The following is a 16,185-nucleotide window of genomic DNA, read 5'->3' on the forward strand; positions in this document are numbered from 1 at the left end:
AAATTAGTTGACTGAAAAAATAATTAATTATTCCCATCTTTGTCGTAGTGATAGTTTAATGTTTCACTTTGATTTAGTAAGACAAAGGTGTAAGGAAAAGGTGAGCAGAAGAGTATTTGACAAATATGCTTTCACATAATAAATTTGTAGGTCAACAAAAGATACTAATCATACATGCTCATTTTAGATAAATGTCAATATATATTATTAAAGATTTAAAATTTTTAGTCATTCCAGTTTTTATAAGTGAGAACTTGTAAATATTTTGATTTGACATTCTCTATCTGCTGTTGCAGGTAGCAGGCATGTCAAAGAAACATGTATTTTCACCGAAGTATATTGTCACCTAGCAACAAGACAATTTACTAAACACACAGTGATATCAGCTAATTTTCTATCTGATCATCCAAAGTCATCTTAGAATCAAAGAGACAATAATGGAAGCTTGTTTAAGCAGGTGGGGGGGAAGAAATTTGAAGATTTGAAAAAAAAAGAAAGACCTCTGCATACTGCTAATCCTGTATTCCAGCATGGAGAGCAAACACACACAGATAACTTAATTTACCTGTGCTAAACCAGTCTAAGGCAATGGGGAAGCAATGTTGTTTTGTATTCTTGTAGCTGGTTTTCTTTATTTATTTGCAATTTTTTTATTGGCTTGTTTGGATTTTTTTTTTTTTTTTTTAACTGCTGTGGATGCAACTGCCAGAGATGCTGACCTTCACAACCAGGTAGACTGTGTGACAAAAGATTTTTTGATGATTGCATTATTTGGTAGATAAGTACCTATAATAAGTAGTGCTAGTATTTACTGACTGCCACTACCATGTTTAAATGCAAGTTTGTATATCTGAATTATCACTTTATGCTTGTTATAAAATTATTATATTGTCATAGTGTCAAGCTAGAAGTTACATCTGATACTAGGAGTCACATATTGCAGTAGTAGTGTACTGGTTACAGCACACTAATAGAAATTTGGTGGGGTTTTATCACACATAAATGGCAAGAGATTAGAATACGCATGCTTCCTAATGAAACAGCATATCAGCATGATAACGTGCCTTGCTTTGAGCTGTCCTGCTGTTTTGAATAGTTGTGGAAAATGATCCTTTAATAATAGAATTTGTTTTCTTTTTTAATAGAATAATAGGATTATGGGTTAAAAGCTCATGTTACTGATGTGTTCATTTCCTCTTCAGTCTGAGAATAGTAATAATTTGTAGTTATGATTCCTGTTTCCTAATGAAAGCTGCTGATCTGCCTCAAAAAATTGGAGTGCAGATTCTGCACTGGTTTGTTAAATACTGCTCTGCCATATGCAAATATCACAATTGGCTTTAATAAGTAGGCCTGTCTGCTGGCCTTTCTTGTAGAGTGTCTGATGAACCAATTTTTTCGTATTTTCTTTGGGAAACATTTAACCTGAGTTGAATGAAACAGAATAGTTACCTGTCTTGTTTGATCTGCTGGCAGGCATCAGCGCACTGGTAATTCAGGCCATGAGAGGCTATGGGAAAGCTTTCAAGAGGTAGGATGAAATCTGGGAGGTGTTTCAGGAGAAGGGGCGCTGGGGGGTGTCCTTAAGGAAGATGCCTGTGAGATCTACATTTTACTCTAGTAGAGTATAGGGCATATTCCTAGGAAACTTCCTAGGAACAGCTTGTCTACTTTAAAATAATCTTATATTAAATGACAGTTTTTCATCTTGGAAGTACAGTTCTTTAATATTTGTGCAAGTCTCAACTCCTTTAAATGCACTGAAAGCACGTATTTACAAAAACGATTGGGTTTTTTGTGTTGTGGTTTTGGTTTGGTTTTTTTTTTAAATATCCTATGTGCAAATAGTGTGCTGTTTGAGTCATTCCCAAGTAGTGCCAAGCAAGCTTTATGCCTTATACATTTTCTGTTTCATAAGCTTTCTTGTTTTTGTCAGCTCCTCTATATAGTGATTACTAAAAAAACCCCCAAAAACGATGGACTGCTGTATTCTGTACTATCATAAATACAGTTTTGGGACACAAACTCTTTTTGGAATTGTTACATGCTTTGATATGCGTGGTTTCAATCTTTTCTCCCAAATTAATGGGAGTTTTTTGCCATGTATTTCAGTTGAAGTAGATTGGGTCACTAAGCCAGGCTTTTATTACACAGAAATCATGAAGCTAATAAAGTGTCAATGAATCATGTGAGGAAGGAAGAATGAAAAATTCCCACCGGTGGCAGAAATGGTGTTATTTGTGGGGGTAACATTTGCTCCTTCAGGCTGTTCAGTTCACAGGCTGACTGGCCAGACTGCAAGCTGAGCGGCATCCGACTTCCCCAAGTATCCTGAGCACCAGTGCGATGGTCAAGAGCCCCCCGCGGGGCTGGGCAGCTGCAGGCTGCCTGCAACAGCACTCTCCTCTCGGGGGTCCTACACAAACTGGCTCCGAATCAGAGGCTGTAGTCTCCTGTTAGGTGATACCAGGTATTTCTTACAATGAATCAATTCCATTTTTTCAAATTTGTTGCCTCTTTGTTATGGTAGTCTCATTCATGTGAAATGAATCTAACTTGTGTGGACCTATTTCCACTTGTGGGATTTTTAAGGGGAAGGGAAGTGAATGGCAATATGGGGTTAGATACTCCAGGCTATGCAGATCTGCCTAACTTTCCCTTCTGGGGTCAGTGGGCTTGGCCTCTCTTGAGGTTAGAGTGTTGTTACACCTGCCCTTGAATTTCCTGTGCTCTGGGCAACAAATAACCAATGCTGTTCCAATGGCAGTTTTCCAGTAATACTGTGAAAGAAAAATTCCTTCAGGGTGAAAACTATTCTCTAATGGTTGCCATGGAAATGGAGAACTGAGTGATTGTATAGATTAATATCTGTTACATGTAAATGTTCTGCAACCTTTTCTGCCTTATCATTTAGGAGAAACATTGATTCTGTAACTGCTGGGCCATTAGTGTTTTCAGCGCCATTATAGCCAAGATATGGGCCAAACCTTTACTGCAGAAAAATAGCTATCTATTTAAATAAGTGGTTTGGTTTCATAGAGTTCTGCTGGCTGTTCAAGGTTTTAGCAGGCAAGGTTGTTTTTCTGTTGTTGTTGCATAAGCTGCATTTTGTAGTTTAATTTCATATAATCAATGCTTCAAATAGTGGAGTAATATCCAGGGAATATTACTACTTTTTTTCCTCTCATTGCCCCTGTGACATTTCTAGTAAAAAAGACTCCTCAAGAAGAACATTCCAGAGGAGCTGTAAGACAGGAGATACAGCTAAATTGATCATAATTGCCTCAGTATGCTGCTTGTTACAAATGGAGGGAAATTATTCTCGTGCATTCTGGTCAAGTAGATGAGTCACAGTGCAATGTTGGAATGTCATATTCCTCCATCTAAGAGAGAATTAAACTTTTTTTTGAAAAATGCCATGTCAAACTTGACTTACTATCAACTGGTTTATCTTTAATAAAAGCAAGTACCATACTAAATTTAGTTATTTTTTTTAATGTGATGTAAACTTCATGACAGTAGCAGCATAATATTGATCTTTTGAATGTCTTTCTCCGTTTCTGTGAAGTAACTAACATGGAATGTTACCTTCTAAAGATTGATTGATTTCTGTGTAGAACAAGGTTCTGACAGTGTATTTTTATTTCATTCTGACGCAGGGCTTTTTCACTTTGTTCAACAGCAATGTAACTCTACTCTTACAGTAAAAAATATTACAGAAAAAAAAAAAGCTTGCTCTATTCCTATTTGTCATATCTAAGTTTTGTTTTGTAGTTGGATTTATTTATTTAAGTGCTGTCTGGATTTACATTGAAGATTGCAATATTTCCATTGGATATGCCAGCTCTTACTAGCTCTTACAAACCACAAGTCATCATGGTTTCCTGCATAAGTGAGGTTCAAGTTGCAGCAAAGTACTTCAATAATTATCTCAAAATGTTAGTTTATTTTGCTTTGCTGGTGACTGAAAACATAGCTTGATTCCCATTAATACTTCTTACTGATTCTCCTTTCTAACATCCATACTATTTTGGGGGTTTGCCTTGGAAAGACCAAAAAGGCTGTTGAGTTTGAAGTGACATTTTATGATTAAAAAAATGTTCTCTTGTAAAGATACGACTGTGAATGGATGTTAATGTCAACAGAGAAGGTAGTCTGGAACCAGAGAATGACTTCTGTTGTACCTTGAGAACAATACATGTGAGAATGGAGTGAACGCAGAGCACAGTGACTTTGATGTGGGGGTCCAGATGTATGGTTCTTCCTTGATAATGTTCTTTATTTGTAAAGCCATTGCAGTTAGTAATTCAAATGTTAGCTTCTTTTTCATATGAACTAAGAATTCATATGGCCATTGTATGCTTGTCATATGAAAATTGTATGCTTATTCTTTCCAGATGCTGTATAGCTTTAAGGCAACCTCAGCACTGTCAGCAAGAGCATCTCCCTTTTCAAGTGTGTTGACTGTACTGAAGCAAGGTGAGTATCGTACAAACTCACTTAGCATCTATGTGCTGAGATCACATTGGGGAGATATAATGTTCAAAATTATAATGGGCTTTATAGATCAAGAGGAGCATCTTGAATTCTTTATGGTTACCCTTGCTGTGAATTTGAACTTGTGTGTGCAGTTCCTCTGATGTACACAGCAGGATGAGCATTTGAATATTACAAATGAGATTAGACAAAGGTCTGAGTAACCAAAGAAAAAAGTGTGGTTTTAAATGGAAAAAAATGTAATTTTCACAAGTAGCATCTAGACATTTAAACTCTAGGTGCTACCAATGTGCAGTAAGAATTAGAAGCTATTAGTTGCATGATTTTTGAAATACTGGTTCTGCCCAGTATCTAAGTGTGTAGGAGTAATATTCAGTCTTCATACCTCTTGCTGGAGCTGAATTTGGGGACACTTGCATTGTATCGGTACTATGCTAATCGAAGAGTGACAGGGAATATTCTTGTGCTCGGGAACTCAGTTGTCTGTTCTGCTAACTTGTTAGAAGGTTTTCTTGCTGGGACATGCAGAAGCAATGATGAGCATAGTTCAGGAATTAACATGGTCCCAGACCATTTCCCAGGAGATAGTTTGTGGCTGCTTGGGCTCTGCTGTATAAAGGATTGCAGTAGTGTGGATTTGGGCTATTCAGTAGCAGTTGACCTCTGTGTCAGGTAATATGGTTCAGGGTGTCTTTAATTTCCTAGTGTAGACACAGCCATAATAATGTAGAGTAACTTGAAGGACATACCAAGGTTAAAAAACTGCTGAGTATTGTATTAGTTAGCCAGAGATTTAGGAAAAGTGACACATGGAAAATCTTATTTGATCAACGTTCCTTTCCCATCCCTCTGAACATGTTTCTTGTATTTTACTCTGGAAATCTTTTATCAGTAACTGGGTCCTGCATTATTCTACAGACTGTATTCAAAGGCAAACAGGGGAGCATTATATATATGACTAGATATAGTTATACTGATTATGTTACTTAGTGTTTAGATTCAGTGAGATTGATGGCCAAGCATACACTTTGCTTGGCAAAATGAGGAAAAAGGAACAGCCGCCTTCTGATCTGCATGGACCACATCTCTTTTCTCAGCACAGTCCTAGACTGCATCAAGCATCCTTAATAGTCTCCAACTCAAATGGAGTGTAGCTCATTGCCCACATGCTGGTCATAAGATTTATGCATATATTTGTGGATAAAATAGGGTTGTACTTGGTCATTTAATTCCACTTCAGTTTCTTGTTCTCCCACCCCACACCCTCCCCCAGTTCTCTAATTCAGTGGTTTATTTCGAAGTCAAACACTCACTGCCTAGGGCTTACTATCCTGGAAATGTATAGCTCCTGGAGAGCTACAGATGGTGATCCTGTTGATTTAGGAAGTTATCATCCTAGTTTTGGGAAAAACTTCAAAGCAAACTAAATCCCACTGAAACTGAGGACAATATAGGTGCATAACAGCAGATGCCTATTCCACCATCAGAAATGTTTTTATTAGCTCACATGCATGAGCTAACTTTAAACTCACTTAATTGGGTTAATTGCTAAGAAGGCAGTCTAGGAGAATGGGGCTCAACAATAGCTGCAAAGTGTGCCTGGGCTTATGGGCAAATTCTTGAGCAATTAAGCAACAGTTTCTCCCATGCTGCCACACTGATGTTACTGTCAACAATGCACCTAGATACTGTAAATATGCTGCAATTGTAATTTTACATAGTTCACATTAGTAGTTTTAGAAGTGGTACCATAAAATCAAGTGTTGCTTTGTTATGAAAGAATGTCTTTCAGCAAAGGCAGATTGGTGGTGGTTTTGCCATAAACTAATGCTTTTGGTTTTTCTTCATCTTCAGGTTAAGAACTGTGGTAATGTGGACAGGGCCACATAGGGATCTTGGTGGTCTACACTAATATTAAGGAGGAGGCAAATCCTGTTAGCCTGCACAACTGTGCCTAAGAAAAATTATGGGGAAGCTACAAATGAACATTTTGGAATAACAAGGTTCCAGGCTTTGTTCATGCATGCCTCACCTCCCTTACCCAGTAACACACACCTCTCCTTTGTGTATCTGTGGAGTGTGGGGTGGTTTGTTTTTTTTTTTTTTTTTCTTCCCCATTTAGTTCAGGGTAAATAATTCCCATATCCCATTAAACTGTTCAGCTGTATCATTAATCTTATGAATTAGATGTTCATTTGAAAGCAGTGTCAGCAATCAAGTATTGTGAAGTAGGTCACACTAACTTTTCCACTTTCTTAGGGTAAAAAGAATTTCTAAAGCAATGACCTTGAAGCATATGTTTGAACAAAGACTACTCAGGAAGACCTAATGTAATGGGTACTAAAGAGAAAAAATGCTGTTTGGTCCTGGGGAAATTGTTCCAGAATGTAACATTCTAAGTGAAAGCACTAGCATTTAAAACAGGTCAAACATTGAGTGTGCCCATGGAGAATCCCTGATGACCCCTAAAATAAGCCATTTGCTCACAACAAAGAAGAATGAAAAAGGATGAGAAAGACAAAGAAGATATGAAATGACACGGGCAGCAATGATGGACGTTTTTGGTGTATTAGTTCCTGTTAATTTAATCACCAGTTGTATTAGATGCCCTAGTTTATTGTTGGAGTGTCAGTATTTGATTATTTTGTGAACTGGTTGATGTTTGTTGTGTCTTTTGAATTGAGAAGTGTCATAAAATACTTTAGCCTTGCTATGCATTTAATTTGTGTGCCATTTATGGGTGTCTCTGCACAGCTAAATGTCATAGTAAAGTGGCACATTAGATTACCTAATTAAGTATTTCAGAGGGATATGTGCTAAAAATAAAACTGATAAGTGGTAGCAACTTGCTGTTCTTAGTAGTTATAAATGTATAAAATATAGAACACAACTTCAGGCCTATACTTGAATAGGATTTATTTTAATAGCTTTATTTACAGCGTGCATCATCAGGGGGAGTCTTTCAGTGATTTCTTTCAGACTTGGATCAAGCCTAGTAACAACGGAACCACTTACAATCTCCCAACGCTTTAATTGCCAATTATCTAATTTTTTATGTGGCCTTCAGTCCTTGATAGGATACTTTATAGAATGACAGGCCTGGGAGTAGTAGTTAACCGTTCTAGAAATATGATTTGCCAGTGTTGCATGCAGCAGTCATGGCACAGCGCAGCTCTCAGAGAACTCTGTGACATTTGTTTGCCAGCAGTGATAATACTGTCCATTGTAGTTTTGCTGACAATCAGCAAAGTGATTATGAATTTATCTGGTACTGTAGAATTGTGTGGCACATTGACAGCTGCAAAAATGATTTAATTTTGGCTCCATACAAGCATACAGCTAAGTGCTTATTAATAAAGCAACATTTATAAAGTAAATGTTATGATGACTTAATGTGGCCACAAAAGTGTAATTCATGTTTCTTTTGGAAATGAATGGTGAATTAAGAATTTCATCACATGACAAAAAACATTAGAAAAGATGTAGGTAGATGAACATGACTAATGCTTTTGTTGATTTAATACATTTTCAAGTTTGCTAATCCTGTGGAAATGTGATTCTTTTTCTTCAACTAAAGAGAGCTTCATTAATGGCATTTAATACTCCATAAATCTATTAAATGAAAGAGCCTTAGGATTTTCTTGACAGAGAAGAAATATGATGTGTTGTGTGTTGAAATGTAATTATTACTTAAATAGCAGTAATCCTAAAGTTATTACAAAAGTTAAATAATTCAATGGGCACTGTTAAACAGGAAGAGTGTGTGTGAGTGTATATTCATGTGATGTTAATGTCACGGAGTTCGTCTGACACTTTTTGGATTAAGTACTAGATTTTGAAGGTTCAAGCCCAAGAAAATCAGAGGGACAATGTGATATTTTTTGTCAAAAATAACAAAATAATTTGATTTAAAAATACTTATTTTCTCTGTCTGTGTGTGTGTGTGTAAAATGACTTATTCAGTGTGACTTGAAACCAAATCTGTTTTTTTACAAATGATTTGGTCATGAAAGCAGAGTAACCTGTAAGGCTTCAAGTTGAGCTTTGCAAATTGGAAAGGAGAGAGACCTTATCGTTCTCTACAACTACGTGAAAGGAGGTTGTAGCCAGGTGGGTGTCAGTCTTTTTTCCCAAGTAACAAGCGATAGGATGAGAGGAAATGGCCTCAAGTTCACCAGCAGAGGTTTAGATTGGGTATTATTCCCCAAAAGGGTTGTCAGTCACTGGAACAGGCTTCCCAGGGAAGTGATTGAGTCACCATCCCTGGAGGGATTTAAAACATGCATAGATGTGCTTAGGGACATGGTTTAGTGGTGGACTTGGCAGTGCTAGGTTTATGGTTGGACTTGGTGATCTTAAAGGTCTTTTCCAACATAAATGATCCAGTGATGCTAGGTTTTCCTACTTTGATTTTGTGTATACAAGCTCATGAAAGAGGCTGTGAGCAATCCCTTGATATTCTCCTTCCACGCTGGTTCTATTCTCTTTTGACCAGAAGTTGGATAAATAATTCACAATATATTTTACAAATAGGGGAAAAAAGATGGAAGCTGGCTGAGGCACTTAAAAATTTTCACAAGCAGAGAGCGATTTTCACAGGTTGGTGGTTCCTTTTTGAAATCATCAGGGTATCTATAATACTGATGGGGTTTAGTCAGTTAGATGCGTGTTAGTCAATTATTTCACCTTAACAAATTTTTTATGATCTGGTTTAGCAGATAGATGCTTGGAACATATATCGTCTCGTTGGGTAAGTATAATTCATAGGCTCATACTACTGTTTGAACTCCTTTGGTCAGCAATTTCAAAAGCTATTCCATCAGTATTCTTTTTCAAGTTTAATTAAAGTATTCAGACCATTCCTTTGGAAGTTTTAACAGTATTTAAAGCTGTCCTACCATTATTTGCTATGCAGTGGAGGTGAGGTTTGTTCAATATTTAGAACAAAGCGTAGGGGGAAGACAGTTTAAGTTAAAATATTTAGACCGAAGCTGGACATTTCTTGAATGACTATTCCCTGCATATCCTGCCCCTTTGACAAGAATCACATAGATCCACTTAATGCAGATGGCTAGAGTTCCACATGGTTGTTTAATAAGCTGATAGCAGACTGTTATTAACATGAGATTTGTAGGCCAGTGGAAGCAACGAAACATTCTGGATTGGAAGTACTCTGTTTATTTCCATTGCTCTCTGTCTAGTTTAGTTATATAGGAATTAGCCTCTAAAACAGATGTGCTAATCTTGATGTCAATACCACTCAGATGGGCGAAGGAAAAAACCCACGAAGCACACCTGAGTATTTTTTTTTTCTTGTTACTGGGATTGATTCCTGATGCTAGTAACTGAATAATCCTTTCTCACCCAAATCAGAGATGTGTTTTGCATCTTAGCAGTTTTATGTTTTTTGTCTGAGTCAAGAGTTGCTTGGGTTGGTGTTAGCAACAGTAATGACAAAAATTACCAAGAAGCAGAACATGAAGAGTGTTTGTATTTGCTTCTATGTAGTGATTAATTTTAGTATAGTATTCTAATACTTTTAGAAAAAAATGCCCACATACATAATAGCCATAATTATTGCCAAGTCCTGCAATGCTCTGGAAGCTTATTCTAATATAAAATAATGGGGGCTTTTTGGGGAAAAAAAAAAGGCAAATAGAAGTTCCAACTTTTTCCTAACATGTCTTTTGTTTTTGGTTTTTTTTTTAAATTTATTTTAAAATGATCTTCCTGTATATTCTGAGTGAATATTTACTAAGATGAAAATCTTAAATCTCCTTACACATAAATGCCCTTTGATCAGCTGGCAGGTGTCTCTCTTATTTTGACTGATTATTTTGCCTCTAATTCATTTTTCACATAGGCATTTGTTGCAGTTACAGTTTGTCTAAATATTTAGTGATTGTGGTTAGTTAATGCTTTACTTTCTACATCATGGGTGTTATACTTGTAAGTACTATAAATTTTGCTTGTGTATTTTGGTAGTCTCTGTCTTTGCTTTAAAATGTAATGGGGAATTTTGAAGTACTACCTCTTGTGTCTTTGTCCAACTTCTGAATAATTTCAGAAATTAAACATAAAGAATTAGGAAGTTCATTCAGAAATGAAAGAATATAACAGCTACTAGGAAGAGATAGACATAATTGCACTGTGGTTTTCCAGGCCCTTAAATAAGCATGAGAGTTGGGAAATTTGTTTTGGAGTATCTGTAGGCAGGAGCACTGTAGAGGTGATAGATTTTTCTGTGATAATATGGTATGTGTTGGCTGATGTGCCACTTCTGTAGCATATACCCATACAAGAAGTCTCAGAATTCATTTATCTATCATATGAAATAATAAATGTTAATTTTATTAGAAAATTATGTAGATATTTTGTTATAGTTCTTTCACATATAAAGGCAAAAGAAATGGAGTTTGGAAAGACCGATGGTTTGCCGTTTCTTCCCTTTCTTCACCACTGTGAAAGAACTGAAGGCACAGACCTCATTGCAAGAATGCTTCATGGTCTAGCAAATACACCTTGCAGTGACTGACTTAAGGAGCTCAATTTATTTAGTTTATAAAGAGGAGTTCAGAGGTGATTTGATCAAAGATTGTAACTACCTGCACTGGGAAGAGATAACTATTGTTAGAGAGCCTTTTAATTTGACAAAGATACAGTAGGACCATAAAGGTGGAATTTGCAAATGCAAAAAATTGCAGTAAAAATACAGTAAAAAATACTTTTTGAAGATGAGGGTTATTTACTCTTAGATTAACCTTAACCAAGATGAAATATTTTATAAAAGCTGTGTTTTAGTGTTACCACAAGTTATTAGACTTGATGCAAGAATTGCTGATGATGCTTTGTGACATGTATTATACAGCAGATCAGACTAAACTGTTGCTATGGCCTTTTTGGTCACAGAATCTTTTTCATATGCATGTCCTAGCGATACTGTCATTGCTTTGTTTTGCTATTGCAAGAAGCTAAAAGTATAATTTATGGTTTATTGTCCATAAGAGTTAGCTACATTTTGTATCACTCAAAACTTCTTTCTCTGGCCCTGGCATATGTGGCTTCCTATAATATTTTATGGGAGTATATTGGCAGAGAAAATGAAACTAGTAGCATGTTGCCTAATAGCTGAGACCTAGGCAGAAAAGCACTAAACTTAGAATAGTGGTTGTGTTAGTCCAAACAGAAAATCAGTTTTGGAAAACTTTTAATTTCTCAGAAGCATAAAACTATATATAAAAGAATTAATGTAATCTATGTGGAAAAGAAACCCTAACACCAAGCAATCTAGATTTTTTTTTTTTTTACTGGAATATTTTCAAATCCATTATAATGTTGTCTTAGTTTACAACATTCCCATTGTTTGTTTATCACAGGGTGATATGGTTGTTTTCTTTCCTTACAAGATTGCCATGAAGTGTAATAAATATTGGCAAAAAGCTCTGAGATCCTTAGATGTAAGAGACAACAGAAGTATACAGATGAAGTGTTAGATAGAGGTGCTGCTCAAGAGTCATATGGAAAGAGAATTTCCCTCCAAGATTGTTCAGAAAGCCACTTCATGAAAACAATTTCCCATTTTTCTTTCTATTGGCAATTTTCCAGTAGTTAAACAGTGACAGTATGCAACATCCTCAGCATAGTACAATTAGTATGACACAGCAAATACCAGAATAAAAGTAGATCATTTCACAGTAGCTAGACAAAGCCTCTAGCCCATGTTCTTTAAAGTCTTGTTCTTGGCACGATGTTACATTTATCAATTAGTTGTCGCAGCTCCTGAGAAGTTTTCAAAATAGAATCAGGTGAATTCATAAATTTCACCTGAGTTCTCGGAGGAACATTAGACTCCTTTAGAGTTGAAGTACCTAATCCAGTAATCTGATGAGCACGGAAAAGCATTTGTGCTGTAAAAATTACTAAATAAGCTACGTGAATCCCAATCAAGTTACTCTTATGTTGCACTGTTATGATTTCACTTGACTGAATAAAATGCCTTCTCCAGTGTTCATTGACCTCCATGCCTATTAAAGCTTTTCATATGCTTGATTGCTAGAGAGCTACATTGTCAAGTACCTTCAGAATCTCTAGAAGAGCTTGCTTGCTTTCCTTTTATCTGTATTCCCTTTCCTTTTAGACATAGCCTTGCTCATTAAATGTAATCTTTTGAGAATAACATTCTGTAAACACTTTGGAAACAAATTGTGTTAATTCCTTGGAAATGTTGTGAAGTATTTTTACTGTGTCTAACTGGGAAAGTGAGAAAAGGTTACTTCAATAATTACACAGTGATTCTTTTCCATAATTAGTTCACTTAGCTGATTTCTTCTTCCTCTTAACAGGCAAGAGTTGCATCGGCTGAATCTCAAATGCCAAGGATTTTCTTTTTGGTAGGCGCTGAGAAAATCTGGACAGTGTCCACAGTACTGAGCCGTTGCTGCTAGCTTTCCCTTGCTCGTGGCAGCCCTGTTCTTCTGCAGTTCCATGCTCAGGCCTTTGGAAGTCTGGGATGTTTTCATGATCCCTCAGAATGCTTTTTTAAATATGTTACTGATATTCATCTAACCCAATTTAGGCATCTAAAAGGTAGATATTTGTGTCTTCAGTTAATCACTCAGGAGGAGAAGTAGACATATTTACATAATGATTCATTTAACCTAGTTCTCTCTGAACATGAAGTGAGTGTAAGTGCCTGAGTCAGACCCACGTATTTAAAAAAATAAACATTAAAATCTAGATCAGGGAATTCAAACCCTTTTTTTTTACCCTTATGTTTTGATACCATCGCTCTCAAACTACATAAAGTGGAGATGCATGATAACAATATTCACCACAGCCCAGTTTAGCCCAGGTTTGCCATAAAAGTTAACTGGGTGATACTCTTCACTCCCCACTGTTGTCAAAAGGGAGAGGGGGACTGGGCCAGAGTGTCATTTAGAAGAAGAAACTGGACTGGAAACAGCCTTTCTCCAAAAGAGTTGTGCTTTAGGAAATAAGTTGGTGATAGTAGGTGATAAATGTGCTTAAATATTCCAATGTAGTTACTTAATCTGGTTTATTCAGACTTTTTGTTAGGCTGAAAGTATGCAGAAAGGCCTTTGGAGTGACAGTTGTGCAGTGCTAAGTGCGGCACGCAGCAGGGAAGGTACACTTGGAAAGCTGAAAATATGCTTTTGTTGGTGTGTGTGTACATATTTGCACTGTCATTCAAAAATTGTGCCTGTCTGGAAGGAACTTTTAGATGGATTTGGTTATGCTCTTAATTCTGTAGTAGATTTCCACTTCCAAAAGTATTGCTATATTTGTTCCTAAATTCCCCCCCGGCCCATTAAAAAAAAAAAAAAAAATGCCTACTGCAGCACAATGAAATTCACAGTTGTAAGTACAGAAAAATGAATGTGTTTAATTTACTTTGAACATTCAGGAACCATTCAATATGGATGTATTAAATGAAAACCAAATATTAACACTGTGGCCATTTGAAAAAATATTTCTGGAATGGTATGCTGAAAATAAACACAAATGGAGTATAGATTCTTGCATGCTGATGTTGCACACCAGATCTATTTCAGCATTAAAAACTTAATATAATCTATCTTCTTTTTTCCCCTCTGTAGAAACTATGTTAATTCTATTGAAAATAATAAAATTCAATGCCTAGGGCACAAACAGGATGCAAGATATTCCGTAGGTAAAACACAGCTCCAAGCATTAGATGCACAGTTTTCACTTCAGGTTTAAAAATTTACATCTTTTTATATTCAGAATAATGAATATGAGGCTAATTTTATAACCATGAGGCATAAACACCAAAGACCATATCCTCAAATATCTTCAGTTTATATTTGACACAAAACAATATGTTGGCAGAAATAATTTTAAAAATTGCTGAGAGTGTAAGGGAGGGAAAAAGATCTCTGCATAGATTACACATCCCACTCCATTTTGTATTATTACTGCTCCTCTCTTAGGGCAGTGTAATTGCTTGGTACACATTCCAGAATATATGCCGATTTGTGTAGCCTGATATTACCTTCTGATAAACTCTAACACTTTTAATCAAGTTCAGCAGGTAGGCGGCAAACCTGGGTTCACTTTTCATCATGCACAAGAATGACTGTAGCAAGTCAACTGTAGAGCTCTTTCTGTAAGCGAGGGGTGTAACTATCTGATGTTGTGTGTTCCTGGGGGCTGGCCGAGGAGAGTGCAGTTCATTGGGCTGCTCTCTTCTGCTCATGGATGTGTAAAGAACAGCTTTAACCGGACCACTGAAGTATTTTTCTTTCTGAAATAAAGATCTAAGCTGCAGATGGGTTACACTTTTTTTTTTTTTTTCTAAGTGAGCCTTAGACATTAGTGAAGCAGGGGAGTGATGTAATATTTTGATACTGTGATGTCACACATCAGCTTCTGCTGATTTTTTCATTTCAAATTTTAAACTTATTTCTCAAATAAAAGCCAATGTTTAATTTCTCTTCCTGAAATGGTTAACATTGTAACAGTGTAAATGTGCAGTCACACTTTTCCTGTTTCCTAAATTGGTATTATTATAAAAGTCAAATAAATGTGTATTCCCATTTTATGCCTTTCAAAGGAAGCTCAGTACTGTTCCAGGGATTCAGAGCAGTGAAGCAGTTTGAACTTTATTCTTTTTGATACTGATACAAAGTCCCTAAATGAGAAACTCCAGTCTTTGAAGCCTCTGTTCAGCTAAACCCCATGAAGAGTTTTCTACTTGCATGTGCTTTTATGTCAGTTTTCCGCATTGAATCTTCTTGGATAACTGCTTCAGAATGAGAACAAAGATATTACTATGTTCATGTTAGTCACATGTTTGTAAATGATGAGCTGCTGGTGCCAGTGATGGCTTTGTTTTATGGTGATTAGCCTGTAGTCCATGCTGTCGTGCTGTGTAGCTTGTCCTGAATTTACTCTGCTGATTCAGAGCAACATGGTGTAAAGGGGAGACTTCTGCTCGCACAGCGTACGTCATGGATCGGAGCTGCCTTTGGCTTGCTTTGCAGAGAGCTCAGCAGGAAAATGAAACTTTTGATCTTTAAGCCTGAGCATCCTAAACATTTGATTTTTGTCCTGCTTCGCGTGGTGTTTCCAATCGCGTTGCCTTGCTATTTCAGGAGTATTCCCTGACTCGGTTTGGGAGATCTGTGCAGTGTGACACTGGCACATTCACTGCAATCCACAGCTTTGTTGCTGCCCTCCTCACTGGCTTTCCTCCTCTGGTTTTTGACTGAAGATTTCAGTTAATGCAGAATGACATATGACTAGGGGTGTAAGCAGTAAGGAATACTTCTGCTTTACTAGTGATCTTTGCTCACTGGCTTTCTTTATGTTGTGTGGTTATCGAGGTTTCAAGTGTGATTTGACAAAAAAAGATGATCAGAATTTTTCCTGTGACCTGTTAAAACACTTCCTCACCACTTTTCTGCGTATGAGGCTGCTGGTACTTGTACTTAAGGTACCATGCTGGAGGTGCTTCATACTTTTTAAATATAAGGTGAATAGAGATCTACATGGTAAAATTCTTCTAGTCATTTCTTCACATGACAAAACTTTGCTGGTTTTCATGTGAGAGTTTTTAGCCCTTTATTTCTGGAGTGCTGTGATATCATATTGAAAATGCAGTAATGTGGTGCTACAATTTGTAAGTAGATAAGCATACTCACATAT

The 16,185-nt window shown here is 36.6% G+C and overlaps 1 protein-coding gene across 3 annotated transcripts in view; it reads left to right on the top strand.

Annotated features, from left to right (window-relative positions):
- The window catches only part of CNTN1 (contactin 1), a 263,603-nt gene that overhangs the window by 19,100 nt on the left and 228,318 nt on the right, over nucleotides 1-16,185 (top strand). For all 3 annotated transcript variants that reach the window (XM_054811869.1, XM_054811813.1, XM_054811784.1), the window contains exon 2: nucleotides 4,398-4,479. The gene's annotated coding sequence lies outside the window, so the exon portion shown is untranslated. The remainder of the gene's footprint in view (nucleotides 1-4,397; nucleotides 4,480-16,185) is intronic.

The sequence above is a fragment of the Grus americana genome, chromosome 1, assembly GCF_028858705.1.
Source record: "Grus americana isolate bGruAme1 chromosome 1, bGruAme1.mat, whole genome shotgun sequence".
Lineage (NCBI taxonomy): Eukaryota > Metazoa > Chordata > Aves > Gruiformes > Gruidae > Grus > Grus americana.